The sequence below is a fragment of the Oryctolagus cuniculus genome, chromosome X (genome assembly GCF_051225735.1).
Source record: "Oryctolagus cuniculus isolate XC-2025 breed Fujian yellow rabbit chromosome X, ASM5122573v1, whole genome shotgun sequence".
Classification (NCBI taxonomy): domain Eukaryota; kingdom Metazoa; phylum Chordata; class Mammalia; order Lagomorpha; family Leporidae; genus Oryctolagus; species Oryctolagus cuniculus.
The window spans coordinates 113,980,210-113,997,634 of NC_142888.1; the positions used below are offsets into that span (position 1 = coordinate 113,980,210).

At 40.9% G+C, this 17,425-nt stretch overlaps 1 pseudogene; it reads right to left on the bottom strand.

Moving 5' to 3' along the window:
• Positions 1-6,067: 6,067 nt before the first annotated feature.
• Positions 6,068-6,629, bottom strand: LOC100352105 (protein ILRUN pseudogene; annotated as a pseudogene).
• Positions 6,630-17,425: the final 10,796 nt, after the last annotated feature.

Sequence of the window (17,425 nt, forward strand, 5' to 3'; positions counted from 1 at the left end):
GCAAGGCATTGGAAGATTTTAAAAGAATTGTATGGGGTGAGCTTTTGGCTTGAAAGAGCACTCTCACTGTGGAGAATGTATTGAAAGGGACCAATAGAAGAATGAGAACAGAAGACAGAGTGCTATTTCAGTGGTCCAAGCAAGAAATGATTAATGTCTCTGGTCCAGGCTTAACTTCGAGGGTCACTGTGGAAGTGGTAAGGGGTGGTCAAATTTTGGTGTACTTTTAAAGTATAGCCCACTGAAATTTTTCAGAGTTTGAATGTAAGAGATGAAAAATTAGGTGTCAAGAATCACTCCCAGGCTTTTCCCTGGGCAACAACTGAACTGTGATGCCATTTACTAAGATGGGAAAGGCTGTGGTTAGGAGGCTTGTGGGGCTAGGATACGAGTAGGGAGTCTCACGTTTTTCTTGGGCCATATTAAATTTTAGATGTATATTAGGCATCTAAAGGGATTGGTTAAGTAGGAGGCAGGTTATACTAATGTTGAGTTCAAAGGATAGAACTGAATTTAAGATTATAACTTTGATGTGATCACACACATAGATAATATATGAAGGCATGGGATTGGAAGAAAACATTATAAGGAATAGGCAGTTGGGATATCTCACTGCAACATTTAATAGTGGGATAAAGGGGGAGACATTGGCAAAGAAGATCAAGGTAGCAATTGATTGAGTAGGAAAATATGGCGTCACTGAAACCCAAAAAGGAAAGTGTTTTGAGAGAGGATTCATGTTGAATATTGCTGAATGCTTTAGAGGCGAAATAATATGAGAATAAAGAGGTGAACATTGGATTAAGAAATGTGAAGGTCATTGGTGACTTTGACAAATATATTTTCAGTGGACTGGTGGGAATGAAAACCCAGTTGCAGAAGGTTGAAGAGCACATGAGTTAATTGAGGAATAAATAAATAAACTGAAATATTCAGACAATGAAATATTATTTGGCCATAAAAAGGAATGGAGTAATGATACACGATACAACACAAATGAACCTTCAAACATACTAAATGAAAAAAGCCAATTACCAAAGACTATATATTGTATGATTCCATATCTATTAAATGTACAGAATAGGCAATTCTATAGAGACAGGAAGTAGATTAGTGGTTGTTTATAACTTCAAGAAGTTGGGAAAATAGGAAGTGATAGCAAAAGGATGCAGAATTTCTTTTTTTTTTTTTTTCAAAACTTAGTTCTATTAAATCTAACTATCTGAAGATTTTTTTAATTTTTTTTTAACTTTTATTTAATGAATATAAATTTCCAAAGTACGATTTATGGGTTACAATGGCTTCCCCCCCATAACGTCCCTCCCACCCACAGCCCTCCCCTTTCCCACTCCCTCTCCCCTTCCATTCACATCAAGATTCATTTTCGATTATCTTAATATACAGAAGATCAGCTTAGTATACATTAAGTAAGGATTTCAACAGTTTGCTCCCACACAGAAACATAAAGTGAGGAATAATAGATGATTTTTTTTTAAATGATGATGAAAACAGATCAGACCTATTGTCATGTTTAATCCCAGTGAGAGTCAAGTTGGGAGTTGATAATTTTTTTTTTTACAGAGGATCAGTTTAGTATGCATTAAGTAAAGATTTCAACAGTTTGCACCCCCATAGAAACACAAAGTGAAATATATTGTTTGAGTACTCGTTATAGCATTAAATCTCAATGCACAGCACATTAAGGACAGAGATCCTACATGAGGAGTAAGTGCACAGTGACTCCTGTTGTTGACTTTACCAATTGACACTCCTGTCTATGGCATCAGTAATCTCCCTATGCTCCAGTCATGAGTTTCCAAGGCTATGGAAGCCCTCTGAGTTCTCCGATTCTTATCTTGTTTAGACAAGGTCATAGTCAAAGTGGAGGTTCTCTCCTCCCTTGAGAGAAAGGTACCTCCTTCTTTGAAGACCTGTTCTTTCCACTGAGATCTCACTCACAGAGATCTTTTGCCAGAGTGTCTTGGCTTTCCATGCCTGAAATACTCTCATGGGCTATTCAGCCAGATCCGAATGCCTTTAGGGCTGATTCTGAGGCCAGAGTGCTATTTAGGACATCTGCCATTCTATGAGTCTGCTGGGTATCTCACTTCCCATGTTGGATCACTCTCCCCTTTATTTATTCTATCGGTTAGTGTTAGTAGGTACTAGACTTGTTTATGTGCTCCCTTTGACTCTTAGTCCTTTCATTATGATCAATTGTGAACTGAAATTGATCACTTGGAATTGTGAGATGGCATTGGTACATGCCACCTTGATGGGATTAAATTGGAGTCCCCTGGTATGTTTCTAACTCTACCATTTGGGGCAAGTCAGCTTGAGCATGTCCCAAATTATATATCTCTTCCCTCTCTTATTCCTACTCTTATGTTTAACAGGGATCACATTTCAGTTAAATTTCAACACTTAAGAATAACTGTGTATTAATTACAGAATTAAACCAGTCATATTAAGTAGAACAGACAAAACAACTACTAAGAGGGATAATGTATTAAGTTGTTCATTAACAGTCAGGGCTATGCTGATCAAGTCACCGAAGAGACAACCGACAGAATGGGAAAAAATATTTGCAAACTATGCAACAGATAAAGGGTTAATAACCAGAATCTACAAAGAGATCAAGAAACTCCACAAAAACAAAACCAACAACCCACTTAAGAGATGGGCCAAGGACCTCAATAGACATTTTTCAAAAGAGGAAATCCAAATGGCCAACAGGCACATGAAAAAATGTTCAAGGTCATTAGCAATCAGGGAAATGCAAATCAAAACCACAATGAGGTTCCACCTCACCCCGGTTAGAATGGCTCACATTCAGAAATCTACCAACAACAGATGCTGGCGAGGATGTGGGGAAAAAGGGACACTAACCCACTGTTGGTGGGAATGCAAACTGGTCAAGCCACTATGGAAGTCAGTCTGGAGATTCCTCAGAAACCTGAAGATAACCCTACCGTTCGACCCAGCCATCCCACTCCTTGGAATTTACCCAAAGGAATTTAAATTGGCAAACAAAAAAGCGGTCTGCAGCCTAATATATATTGCAGCTCAATTCACAATAGCTAAGACCTGGAACCAACCTAAATGCCCATCAACGGTAGACTGGATAAAAAAATTATGGGATATGTACTCTTTAGAATACTATACCGCAGTAAGAAACAACAAAATCCAGTCATTTGCCACAAAATGGAGGAATCTGGAACACATCATGCTGAGTGAAATAAGCCAGTCCCAAAGGGACAAATACCATATGTTCTCCCTGATCGGTGACAACTGACTGAACACCAAAAAGGAAACCTGTTGAAGTGGAATGGACACTATGGGAAACGGTGACTTGATCAGAATTTCTTTTTGAAGTAAAAATGTTCCAAAATTGATGTGGTGATAGTTACACAGCTCAGTGAATGTACACACATCATTCAATTGTACACTTTAAATGGATGAATTGTATGCTAATTTAATTATATCTTAACAAAGCTGCTATTTAAAAATAAGAGAATGGGCAATGAAAAAGTGAAGAGATTATAAACAAGCATTTGCAAAAGAAAAATTTGCCTGAGTGGGAGCGATTGGAGAGATATATAGGATTAGAAGAGGATATTTTTTAATTTTTTTTAATTTTTTAAAGATTTATTTTATTTATTTGAAAGTCAGAGTTACACAGAGAGAGAAGGAGAGGCAGAGAGAGAGGTCTTCCCTCTACTGATTCACTCCCCAGTTGGCCACAATGGCCAGAGCTATGCCAATCCGAAGTCAGCAGCTTCCTCCGGGTCTCCTACGTGGGTGCAGAGCCCAAGGACTTGGGCCATCCTCCACTGCTTTCCCAGGCCATAGCAGAGAGCTGAATCAGAAGTGGAGCAGCCAGGTCTCAAACTGGTGCCCATATGGGATGCCAGCACTGCAGGCAATGGCTTTACCCACTAAGCCAAGTGCTGGTCCCAGAAAAATAATTTTTGATTTTTACCTTTTCCAAGGTAAACCTTTAACTTTTTTGCAAGGCAATAGTGGCAATAAATTTTGTTTGTCTGAGACAGAAAGTCTATCCATTTTTGAAGGATAATTTACAGGATACAGAATTCGAATACTGAATTGTTTTACCTCAATATAAGCATTTCACTCCACTTTTTTCTTCATTGCACAGTTTTTGAGAAGTCAGATATAATTCTTATTTCTGTTCTTCTGTAGGTAAACTGTTCCCCATCAACTGTCCCCACCCTCAACTTCTTTAAAGATTTTTCTTTATCTTTGATTTTCCAGAGTTTGAATAATATGTTAGGCATAGTTTTCTGGGCTTTATCCTGCTTGGTATTTCCTAAGCTTCCTGGATCTGTGGTTTGCTGTCTGACATTAATTTGGAGAATTTTTCAGTCATTATCGCCTTGAATATTGCTTCTGTTCCTTTACTTCTTATATTCCCATTAAGCATGTATGTTATATCTTTTGGAGCTGATTCACAGGTCTTGGATATTCTGTTTTTATTCAGTTCTTCTTTTGGCTTTTTAGTTTTTTTTTTTTAAAGATTTTTATTTATTTGAAAGGCAGAGTTACGGAGAGGCTGGGAAGGGGGTGTCAGAGAGAGAGAGAGAGATCATCCATCTGGTGGTTCACTTTCCAAATGGCCACAATGGCCAGAGCTGGGCCCATCTGGAGCCAGGAGCCAGGAGCTTCTTCTGGGTCTCCCATGCGGGTACAGGGGCCCAAGGACTTGGGCCATCTTCTACTGATTTCCCAGGCCATAGCAGGGAGCTGGATCAGAAGTAGAGCAGCTGGGACTCGAATTGATGCCCAGGAATCAAACCCAAGTATTCTAACGTGAGACATGGACATCTTAACCACCAGGCTAATTGCCTGCTCCCAGTGTGTTTTTTGTTGTTGTTGTTGTTGATCTCTTTGATTTTTTTTTACTCTTTCTTAGAATTTCCATCTCTGTTTATGTTTTCCATCTGTTTTTACATGTTGTCTACTTTTTCCATTGAAGCTCTTAAGCACAGCATTCTGTTTTTAAAAATTCCTGGTCTAATAATTGCAACATTCCTGCTAAAACTGACTCTGGTTCTGGTGCTTGATGCTGTTTAGTCTCTTCAAACGTTGCTTTTTGCCTTTTAGAATGTCCTGCCAAAAGGCAGGCATGATGTATCAGATAAAAGAGCTGCCGTGAGGTACCTTTCTCTGAAGGGAGGAGAGAACCTCCACTTTGACTATGACCTTGTCTAAACAAGATAAGAGTCGGAGAACTCAGAGGGCTTCCATAGCCTTGGAAACTCATGACTGGAGCATAGGGAGACTACTGATGCCATAAACAGGAGTCAATTTGTAAAGTCAACAACAGGAGTCACTGTGCACTTAACTCCTCATGTAGGATCTCTGTCCTTAATGTGCTGTACATTGAGATTTAATGCTATAACTAGTACTCGAACAGTATTTTTCACTTTGTGTTTCTATGTGGGAGCAAACTGTTGAAATCTTTACTTAATGTATACTAAACTGATCTTCTGTATATATAGAAAATTGAAAATGAATCGTGATATGAATGGAAGGGGAGAGAGTGTGGGAAAGGGGAGGGTTGTGGGTGGGAGGGAAGTCATCGGGAGGTGGGGGGAAGCCAATGTAGTCCATAAGCTGTACTTTGGAAATCTATATTCATTAAATAAAACTTAAAAAAAAAAGATCTGCCATGAAGGAAGTAAAATGGTGGTAGGTGTGGGGAAACAGAAGCACTGCTTTACCGCTTTATGCTGTGCACCACCAGTGAGTCTCAGTACTTCTCCCACCTAAAGTGGGTCAGATGGCAAGGAATGGCTGGAACTGAGTATTTTCCTGTCTCCCCCAAGGAAGGCAAAACTGGCTACTGTTGGATATTTCCCTTTCCCAAGGTAAGACTGGTAAAACCCCGGTAGGTTAGGCTCTGGTGAAGTAATTTCTACTAAAGATATGCCTTGATAAGAAGAAAATGCTGGAGCAGGTACTGTGTTCAGCTGCTGTTGGGACGTCTGCATCACATACTGGAGCACCTCGATTTCAGTGCTGCCTCTGCTTCTAATCCAGCTTCCTCCATAGTAGAGTCCTGTAGCAGTGCACATCCGCCACTGTCCCTGATACATTCCTGCTCTGCTGGGGCTGCACATCTGGACGATGACACCTGCAATCTCTTGGGGCTCTAGCGATCTCACCATCACCATGTTCACATGTCCAAACTGGTCTCCCCTGACATACTTAAGACAAACCCCTGGAGGCCAGGCCTCTGCCCCAGAATTCTGGATCCGCTATGTTTTTATAAACTGAGTATCAGGAAGAATTGATTCCCCTTCTCCTATGGTGACATCTTCAACAAAGGACATGGAGGGCACACTGATATTTGGGCTCTCAAAGTCATAATAGGCTCCAATTGCTGCTTGCAGGTTCCAGTTGGTCATGTCCAGGAAGAAGGCGCAGCTGGCCGGGTTGAGCTGGAAGCCGAGCAGCCTCTGGAACTCGGAGATGAGCACGTCCTTGTCGGTGGTGCCCAGGCAGCTGAACTTCTGCATCAGCTCCGGGTCCAGGTCCACGTCCATGCCCTCCATGGCGGGGCCGGACACCCGCTTCCCAGCCTCCTTATAACAGAGCCGCCGCACCGCCGGGCCTGGGGACCGGGAGGGGGCCCGTTGGTGGCAGGCTCCACAACCCTGCTCCTTTGAAGTAGGCCCCGGGCCTCTCACTGCCTCATAGGGGTAAACTCACTCAGCCACTCACTCACTCTCGCGCTACCCCCCCTCCCACGCCCCCCAGCGCCGCCGCCTCCGCCTCCTCCCGCATGCACCCACTCAGGATTTTTTTTAAACTTTTATTTAGTAAATATAAATTTCCAAAGTACAGTTTATAGATTACAATGGCTTTCCCCTCCCCATAACTTCCTTCCCACCCGCAACCCTCCCATCTCCTGCTCCCTTTCCCATTCCATTCACATCAAGATTCATTTTCAATTATCTTTATATACAGAAGATCCATTTAAAGAGGACATGTTTTAATATAGGGACTGTTGGACAGTATATGTTAGTGGCCTGGATGCAATCAGAAGGGAGAAATTGATGATTCAGGACAGCTACCTTCAGGACTTGGTGGCCTCACGATATATGCAAAATGGAACTTATTATCTTTTCATACTAAAATTGCATTTCCTCTTGAATTCCATAATTCAATAGATTTAATCTGCATGTTTAAGAAAGATATCTAGGAATTATGCTGGACTCTTTCTTCCATCACTCTCCCTTGTAAATTGTCACTAAATTCTGTCATTTTTACTGCCCCAAGAGCTTTAAAACCTGTCCCCTTCTTCCCATTCCTACTCACACAACTCTGTAGCAGATGCCAGTATTTTTCTGATGAAACTATTGCAACACCTTCCTTAAATTTGGCTCCTGTCCTCTCATTTCCTGCTTGTAATCCACCCTTCATTCTGCTGCTAAAGTAATATTTCAAACACAGTAATCAATCCACCTTCACCCACTCTGCTTAATTTCTCAATGTGTCCTCTCCCCACATTGCTACAGCAGAAGTTTTTAACTTGGTGTCTATGGCTTCCAATGCCCACATTTAAAAAAGAACTCTCTCCAAACATGCCCGTTCCCCAGTCTTGCTCATTTCACCATCCACCCAGGTGTTTAACCCTCATACCAAAAAACCCATTCTCCCATATCTTCCTCCTCTTCCAGTAGGTCCTTTTGACTCTAATGCAAAATTGTATCCCTAAGCCATCTAGTTCTCTCTACTTCCATTACTGTCACCTTGGTCAAAGCCACCATCTTTCAGTCCCCAAATAGCTGCAACGGTCAGGGCTGGGCTGATCTGAAGCCAGGAGCCAGGAGCTTCTTCCAGGTCTCCCATGCAGGTACAGGGGCCCAAGGACTTGGGCCATCTTCTACTGCTTTCCCAGGCCATAGCAGAGAGCTGGATCAGAAGAGGAACAGCCAGGACTAGAACCAGGGCCCATATGGCTTTACCCGCTGGCCCCTTAAAATCATTTAGTGTATTCCCATCTTTCTTACAAGTCCAGGCTCCTAACTTGGCCTACAGCATTCTCCAAGATCTGGTCCCAAGTCTTTATCTTCATCTTTGACCTTTCTCCCTTTACAGATTGGGCTCCAATCACAGAAAATTTCTGTTCTCACCTCTGAACCTTGTACATGGATATTTTCACTTCCAAAATACACCTCCCATGCCATCATCAGCTCCAGGGTTGTTATCTCCAGGAGAACTTCTCTGACTTCACTAGAGATAGGTACTTTCATTTCTTAGCACCAATGGTCACCTCCACTAATGCACCTACCATAGGCAGATAGGTATGTTGCCTCCCATGGATACTGAGATCTGGAAGATGGGAACCAATTTTTACTCACCTCTACATTTGTAGCCTAAGTGGTGTCAGTTGGAAAAGGCCTTCAAGGATGAACGGAAAAAAAAAAAAAGGTGGGCATTTGATGCAGCTGTTAAGGTGCTGCTTGGGATGCCCACATTTTATTTTGGAGTGCCTGGGTGTGAGTCCCAGATCTTTTCCAATTCTTGCTTCCTGCTAATGCTCACCCTGACAGGAAGAAGCAGGTGATGACCCAAGTGGGAGACTTTTATTGAATCACAGGCTCCTGGCTTTGGCATGTCCCAGCTCAGGATGTTGCAGGCAATTGAGGAGTGAACCAGTGGATGGAAGATTTATAGATCTATAGATATATAGATATAGATATAAATATAGATATACGTGTGTATGTAATTTATATGTATATATATGTTATTTTAGAAAAGATTTTTTTAAATCTTGAAAAGATAGATCACAACTTAGAGAAGAACCTTCTAATTCCAACAATAAAATGTATTTTAGTAACCTAAATAGCACCTAGTTTCTAGATACTGAATGGCCACTCATGTTAAATGATAATCTAGGAAGCAGCTATGCATTGGAAGGGAGGCTGAACTGCAACTGGTCCCCAACATGTCAGTCAAATCTGAATGTCTCTGATACTATGAGAGGCTGAACTTCCCCTTCCTTCTCAGAGGAATCTGACTTCTGGACAGGACATGTCACCGTTGAACTCCCAGTGACAAGGGTTGGGTTAGAAAAAGGTACTTTCCAGAAGTTCACCATCCCAGGCAGACACAGAGTGCATGGCTTTGCCTTCTCAGCACCTCTGACTTCCCATCTGAAAACTGACTAATACTTGCTAATTGTATGTTCTGAGATCCTTTGATGAAAATGCCATAGTGTGTAAGTATCTAGTACTGTTATGAATAATAAAAAAGGAATGAAGTTTCTGTTGCTTACTCCTTGGGTGACATTATAGAAAATGGATGTCTCTTGTCAAACCACAGGGCATATTTGCAAAGTAGAAAAGAGCCTTCAAAACATATTTAACCACTCAGTCTTTCATGTTTAACATAAAATATATTTGATTATTCCAAGGCTCTCTTGATTACAAAAACACCATAGAAATTTTAGTGTCATTGTGAGCTATGGTCTGCAGTCTTCCATCAAATACAATAAAATCCTACTACAATGTTCTTATAAAACTCTGTTGTCTGGACAGTGATTGGTAAGAGAGAAATGGACACCTGATCCAAGGTGGGCCAGTCAGAATCCTTCCAGGTACTTTCAATACTTGGGATTATTAAAAGTAGACGTTCCTTTCTGGTAACAACTCTGGAGGTATGAGTACAAACTTAGCCAGCTGCCACACATCTAGCTGTGTGGAAGAAGTTTGAGAGAATGAAATGGACACTCACAGAGACAGAAATGGGAAAGGAAAAAAGAGAAGGAAGAAAAAAGTGATGAGAGAGGGAGAGGAAGAGGGAAAAGGTGGAGACAGAGATAACTGTGTCAATTATTTGAGTTCTTTCTTTCCCACAGCTTGGTTGCATGAACTGATAAGTCTTTTTTTGGCCTAAGCAAAATTCCATACAGGTTTAAGTCACTGGAAACCACAAGAATGGTTGACTAAAATACACCTGGACATGCTACCTGCCCCAGAAATGAAGAAAGAGCCTTATGGTCTCCAAGTGCTTTCAGCTTAAAATATCTTTTTTTATTTATTTGCATGCATATCATAAATACTACATAAGGTACATAAAGAGAAAAGGAAAGTGAATACATTGACATTTGCCAGCACTTGGACATGAAAGGGGTTTCCAAATGATCTGGTCAAACCTTCATTGTTTGTATGGGGAAATAGGACAGCAGAGACTTGAAAGGATGATGTGCTCCCAAAGTCACACACGGAGTAAATTAACAACATAGTCAGAACTAGATTCCAGTTCTCCTATTTGCTTCCAACTCTCTAGTTTTCCACAGGCTCCTGATCTGAAATTATATAAATGAAATTGTAATGGATGTTAAAAAATCAAGTTTAATTTTCCACATGAGTGTACGCCACCCTTCCCCCACTCATTTTATTCCTTCAAGTTCATGCATACATGAAATGTCAAGAATTTCAAGTTTTATGTCTGCTGTCAGAGCTATTAGAGAGTTAGTTCTGCAAGGCATTTTGATTCATATCCAATTCTCAAGTCTAGTATTCTCAAGTCTAGATGAAAAATCAGGCCTTCAAAACTTTTTCATTTCCTCTTAAAAAACTATTTTTACATTTGGTCTCTAAGAAGTGATATGTGAGTGGGCATTTGGCACTGGTTAAAATGACACTTGAGATATCGTGCCCCATATCAGAGTGCCTGGATTTGAGTTCTGCTTCTGTTCCCACTTCCAGTCAGAACCACTACCAGTCCTAATAATACATACTGCAAGGTAGTCAGTGATGGCTAGCCATCCACGTGGGAGACCCAGAATGAATTCCAAGCTCCATACTCTGGCCTGGCCCAGCCCAGACTGTTGCAGGCATTTGGAGTGAACCAGTTATTGAACAATCTCCCCCTGTCTGTCTCTGTTTCTGCCTTTCCCTATGTCTCTGCCTTTCAAAAATGTGGTCAATTTTCATTTTGACAGCTGTATCCTCAAGACTTCTGCAAAATGGTAAAATTGTCATTGCTGTGAAATTATCCTCTAACCTGTGTGTGTGTGTGTGTGTGTGTGTGTGTTTTGTAAATCACCATTATTTAACTCAAGTTATTTTCAGGCCATTGAATATTGAATATTGAATATTTCCTAAGAAAGAAATATGTGCAAGCCAGATATTATTATTATTATTAATCAGTCAACAGATCAATCAATCATTGAGTATTAAGTAGGCATCTAGCACCATTCTAATTGAGGAAACAAAAGAAATATAAGAACTCTGAGACACCTTAAATATATGAATATAGATTTTTTTTCTGTAGTAAAATAGTAGCAGCTTCTCTGTGGCAGTTTACTTTTGTTATAATAGAAAGCTACATGGTAGCTGCTTTGATGCAGCAGGATAAGCTGCCATCTGCAGTGCCAGCATCCCATATGGGTGCTGGTTTTGATTGCTGGCTCCTCTACTTCTGACCCAGATCTCTGCTACTGAGCCTGGGAAAGCAGCGAAGGATGCCTCAAGTGCTTGGGCCTCAGCCACCCATGTGGGAGACCAAAATGAAACTACTGGTTCCTGGCTCCAACCTGCCCCAGCACCAGCCATTGTGACTATTTGGGGACTGAACCAGCAGATGGAAGAACTTTCTGTGTCTTTCTCCCTCTCTGTGTAACTTGGACTTTCAAATAAATAAACAAATCTTTTTAAAAATTAAGAGAATGTGGTTTGGAATCAGGCTGTGAAGAGCTTGAACACCCATTACTAATTGTGCAAAACCAGAGAAGTCCCAAGCCACCACTGTCCTCACTCTCTTCCTTTGTAAGTTAGAATAATAATAGCAATAATATCTACATTTCAAGTTTATTCTGATAATTAACTACTATCACTTACCTGATATATGGTAAGTGCTCAAAAATGCTAACTAATTGCATTAGTGTGTTTTCTGTTATGACAAAATACCTAAGGCTGTATACTCTATAAACTTAAGAGGTTTATGGGTGCTGGTTAGAGATCTGGCCAATCCACTTCTGATCCAGCTCTCTGCTATGGCGTGGGAAAGCAGTAGAAGATGGCTCAAGTCCTTGGGCCCCTGAACCCACGTTGGAGACCAGGAAGAAGCTCCTGGCTCCTGGCTCCTGGCTTTGGATCAGTGCAGCTCTGGCCATTGCTGCCATCAGGGGAGTGAACCAGAAGATGGAAGATCTCTCTTTCTCTGCCTCTGCCTCTCTGTAACTCTACCTTTCAAATAAATTAATAAATCTTTTCAAAAGAGGTTTATTTAGTTCGTAGTTTTGGATGGTGAGAATCCAAGTTTGGGCAGTTGCATCTGCTTGGCTCAGGTGGGGACCCCCTTGGCTGAATCACAATATGGTTGATGGCATCATGGCAGAAGTCACATGAGAAGTAGAGATCACAGGAAGCCTGAGAGCAAATGGGGCATTTTTATTATAGATTTTATTTATTTATTTGAGAGGGAGAGGGAGAGAGAGAGAGAAAGAGAGATAGAGAGAGGAGAGACAGAGAGAAGTCTCCCATCCACTGGTTCGCTCCCCAGATGACCACAACACCCAGAGCTGGGCCAATCTGAAGCCAGGAGCCAGGAGCTTCTCCTGGATCTCCTATGCAGGTGTAGGGGCCCAAGGACTGACTTCACTGGTCACCTCTCCCATCGCTTTCCTCTCCCCTCTCCACCATTGTAATATCTTATCTCAATGAGACTGCATTTATGAAGTTGTCTTATCGTATGCTACTCATAGAAAGAAATGATACCATAGAAATCCTAGTCCACTGAAGTAGGATAAGAGATCAAAAACAGATGCATTTTCTGCTTGATTTCAAAATTTGCTATATTTTCTTTAAAGGCAGCTGTCAGATTTGATCTTATTACAGTTTAGTAACTTAAAACAACAAATAATAGTTTGGGGATCTGTGCTATGGCAGGAATTCTCATTTATTATTTTCAATTCAACATTTTACCATAAGCCTCTTACCCCAAGGAAATGTAGACACTGAGTGCTTGCCAAAATATTTCATATCCCTTCTAAAATTTCAATACCATGAAAACGGAATTTAAACTATTTATTTTTAAAATGCCACTAAAGCTCTTGATAATGATATGTTTTTTATACACCAAAAATTTTTTTTCCTACCTTTATAGGAAATGCTTTTCTTTCTCTTCCAGAAGACCCAGGGCAGACATCCTTACCTCTTCAACACAGTGATTCGATCATAATTTCAACTTTCTCCTCTTTTCTGTTTAAATAATTATTAGATTGAGAAAGTAGGAATTCCACCTGTCTCCCCAAGGGTGGAGAGGGAGTAATTATCTGAGGAAGTCGATCAATATTCCCTAGTGACTGTCGGTCTAGAATACTTCATCTCAGGTTGGCCTCAACAGTCTCAAGGGGAATAAAGGCAAAAGGGTACCAAAAGTATCAAGACTAATTGCCTTCGATCTGGCCTTGGTTTTGCCTTCATTTATTCACCTCAGGGTTCACTTGCATAAGACTAATTGTGCCCCTTCTATGTGCCAGGCACTGACTGTTATAGACACTAAGGGCACAACAATGAAAGACACAAAGTTCTCTGCCCTCAAGGAACTTATAAAATCCCTAATTTGGGGAAAATTAATACTCACAGGTAAGAACACAGCATGTGAAAGCATGAAAGAATTTTAAAGAGCCAACAGGATGGATCAACCTCCTTATTGGATAGATGAAAAATCTGGGTCTCAGAGCATGGATGTAACTTCTCTAAAGTCACACTTAATTGATCTGCGGAGACAGACTTGGAAGTCATATCTCCTCAATAATCATGGCTAACATCGATTAAATGCACTGTGCTCCATGCATGGAGATAAAAAAAAAAGTTGATATTCTTTTTTTTTTTTACCTACAGAAATGAGTGTCTCAGAAGATTCAATCTATTATCACATTAAATTCTCACAATCCCATAAAGTTGATAATCTGTCATCTCTGATGTATACTTGGGGCAAATGAGACAGAGAAGTTAAGTAACATTCCCATTTGACAAAGCTGGATTTTGAACTTGGATCACTTTGATTTTAGGGCAATACTTTTAAGCCTCTGCACTATGCTGCCTTCTGAGTAAGTAACTGTTACTTTCCACTGTTCTCTTTCTCACCCCTGGGAACATGCAGTCAGTGAAATATTTAAAACTAGAAGTCTAGATCTCACAAACTCAGCAGTTCTACAGAAATCCTTTAGGTGGACATTACTTATATGAAATGAATCTGAAGTGTCAAATACTTCCTGTGAAATTTCTTATAGATTTCAAAAAGCTATTTTGAAAATAGTGTCATCTTTATGTTTGAAATAAAAATTCAAGAACAAGTAAAGCTATTTTAAAAATATGTGCTGAAGCCAAAAGCAGGCAATTCTAATCACTTTATATCCTATACACACAAATGTCCTTCCTAACAACTTGCTCCTCTTCTACTGTTCATATCTGATGATATCATTATATTCTCAGCTATTCTGGCCAACAAAAGTCAGTCTGTTTTTTTTTAATTCTTCCATCTTCCTCATTTGACACTATCTAGTAACCAATTATTCAACAAAGCCTGATAGTGCTATCCTCAAGTTGCTCTCTTTTTTTAAATTTTTTTAAGAGAGAGACACAGAGAAATGTCTTCCTTCCGTTGGTTCACTCCCCAAATGGCCACTACAGCCGGCGCTGCGCCAATCCGAAGCCAGAAGCCGGGTGCTTCCTCCTGGTCTTCCATGCGGGTGCAGGGCCCAAGCACTTGGGCCATCCTCCACTGCCTTCCTGAGCCACAGCAGAGAGCTGGACTGGAAGAGGAGCATCCAGGACTAGAACCTGGCACCCATATGGGCTACGGGTGCCGCAGGTGGAGGATTCACCAAGTGAGCCACGGCGCCGGCCCCTCAAGTTGCTCTCATAAACACAATATCACATCCCTGTTACTACTTAAGTTCAGCCCTCATCTTTTTTGGGGTGGTGTGGTGGGAAGGCAGGAGGCTCTGATGTGACTCCTCATGATGCCTTTTCAAAATGCAATAAAGTAAAAGAAAAAAACGAAACAGTAATTCTATCCATACTGCCCCCTCCCAGGAAAACTGCAGTTTTGTTTTAATTTTGTAGGTGGAATATTGTAAATTGCATGAGGGATTAATCAATCCCAGCAGTATGAATGGAAAAGCAGAAATAGACACTGAAATTTCAGCTGCATCAAGGCCTTTGCTGCCTCAGATGCATGTATAACAAGAATGCAGGGCTTCTTGGCAATGCTCTGTCTGTCCTGTGTACATGATGATCAGGATAGAAAGAAAGTGTAGTCCTCCACTTGGAGTCCTTGGAAGTAGACTCTCCATAGGACTCTGAAAAGTGCCTGCATCAGTAGAAATTCCAAAATAAAGTCGCCGAAAATGGAGGCTCTTCAATGGAGAATGAATGTTTGGTAATCTATGGAGGTATTATTAGAGGTCAAATACCACATAAGCATAGGAATGGAATCAGGCTAATGTTGACATTGGGATTCTCTCCAAAGGCCTCATCTTGTGTGTTAGTTTCTTAGGACTTCTAGTAACAAATTGTGATAATTGAAATGACCTGAAACAAAAGAAATTAATTATCTTACATCCCAGAAGCCAGAAGTCTGAAATGAACGTATTGGCAGAGTTGCTGCCTTCTGGAGGTGATGAGGGAGAATCTGCTCCATCGTTCTCCTAGCTTTTAGTGGTTGCCACTAACCCTTGGAAATTCTTGGCTTGTAGAATCCTAGTCTGGTGTGATCCCATCTTAATTTAAGTAAAGTCATAACAACTTTCTGGTCAATTACAGTGACCCCATAAGATTATAATGAGCTAAAAAAATTCCTATTGCCAAGGGCCAATATTGTAGCGCAACAGATTAAGCTACATCCCATGTTGGAGTGCCTATTTCAGTCTCAGCTGCTCTGCTTCCAATCCAACTCCATGCTAACAATGCACCTAGGAAAGCAGTGGAAGCTGGCCCAAGTCCTTTGTTCCTTGCCACCCACATGGGAGACCAAGATGAAGTTCGTGACTCCTGGTTCAGCCTTGTCTGGTCATGGCAGTTGTGGCGATTGTGATATGAACCAGCAAATGGAATACCTTTCTCCTTCTGCCTCTCCCCCTCTCTCTGTCATTCTGTCTTTCAAATAAATGAATACATCTTTTAAAATGCCTGTTGTGTAGTGACACTGTACTCATCACATCATCCAGCACAGTGCATTATTCATGTGTTTTTGGTATTGCTGGTGTAATCAGACCTACTGTGCTAACATGCATATAAAAGTAAAGCACAGGCAGTTATGTACATGATGTACATAGTACTTGGTAATGATAATAAACACCTATGTTACTGGTTTATGTATGATATCATAGTTTTTATTGTTATTTTAGAGAGCACTACTTTTACTTTATAAAAATTTTTACCATAAAGTAGTCTGCTGTGTTAGTCTGCAGTAACCTCATATATCTCTTAATTGCATCATTTATCTTGTACTTCAATTAATTTCATGTTGCTTTGTTCACTATGAGTCCTCAGCAAACAAAATGCACTGCTAACGTAGTCAAAAGTGGCTATATTGAGTGATTCACCTGGACATGAAATCAGAAATCATTTACAACTGGTAGAAAGTGATGGTTATTGCTTGCCATCCAGGTATGTTTCATTCCACCATAGCTATGATCTTAAAGAACTGGAACAAGTGGTAGAAACTGTTAAAAGATATTCTACTTTATTGAAAGCAATGAGACTAACAGAAACTCTAGAAGGGTCTATATCAGATGTGGAGAAACTTCCAATGACCTGTACTGAAATCCAGACACAGAAATGTAACCCTCTCAGCACCATGATGATGACAGAAAACGTAGAAGTTTCTCTGGAGAGCAAAGGGCGTGGGAAGGGACCATCCGTCATTGTGGCTCAGTGATATAGACTGCCATTTGTGATGCTGGCATTCCATCTTGGAGTGCTAGTTGGAGTCTAGCTCCCTGCTAATGCACCTGGGAAAGCAGCAGAAGATGCCCCAAGTGCTTGGGCCCCTGCCACCAACTTTGGAGACCTGGAAGAAGCTCCTGGCTCTGTGATCATCTGGGGAGTGAACTAACAGATGGAAGATTCTCTCTCTCTTCCTTTCCCTCTCCCTCCGGCTCTCCTTCTCCCTCTCCCTCTTCTTCTTCCTCTCCCTCTCCCTCCCCCTCTTCCTATCTCCCTCTTTCTGTGTTGTTGTGCTTTTCAAATAATAAATCCTTTAAAAAATTCTCTGGGTGACTTAAATTATTCAAGTATCATTATTCATTACATAATGTGAAAGTGAGTGGTGAATCTGTGAGTTCTGTTGTAAAGGCAGTAAAGGAATTTTTGGAAACTACAGAAGTTGTAGTGGAGGAAAATTACTTGCCAGAGAAATCTGGTGAGGCAAATGGAGC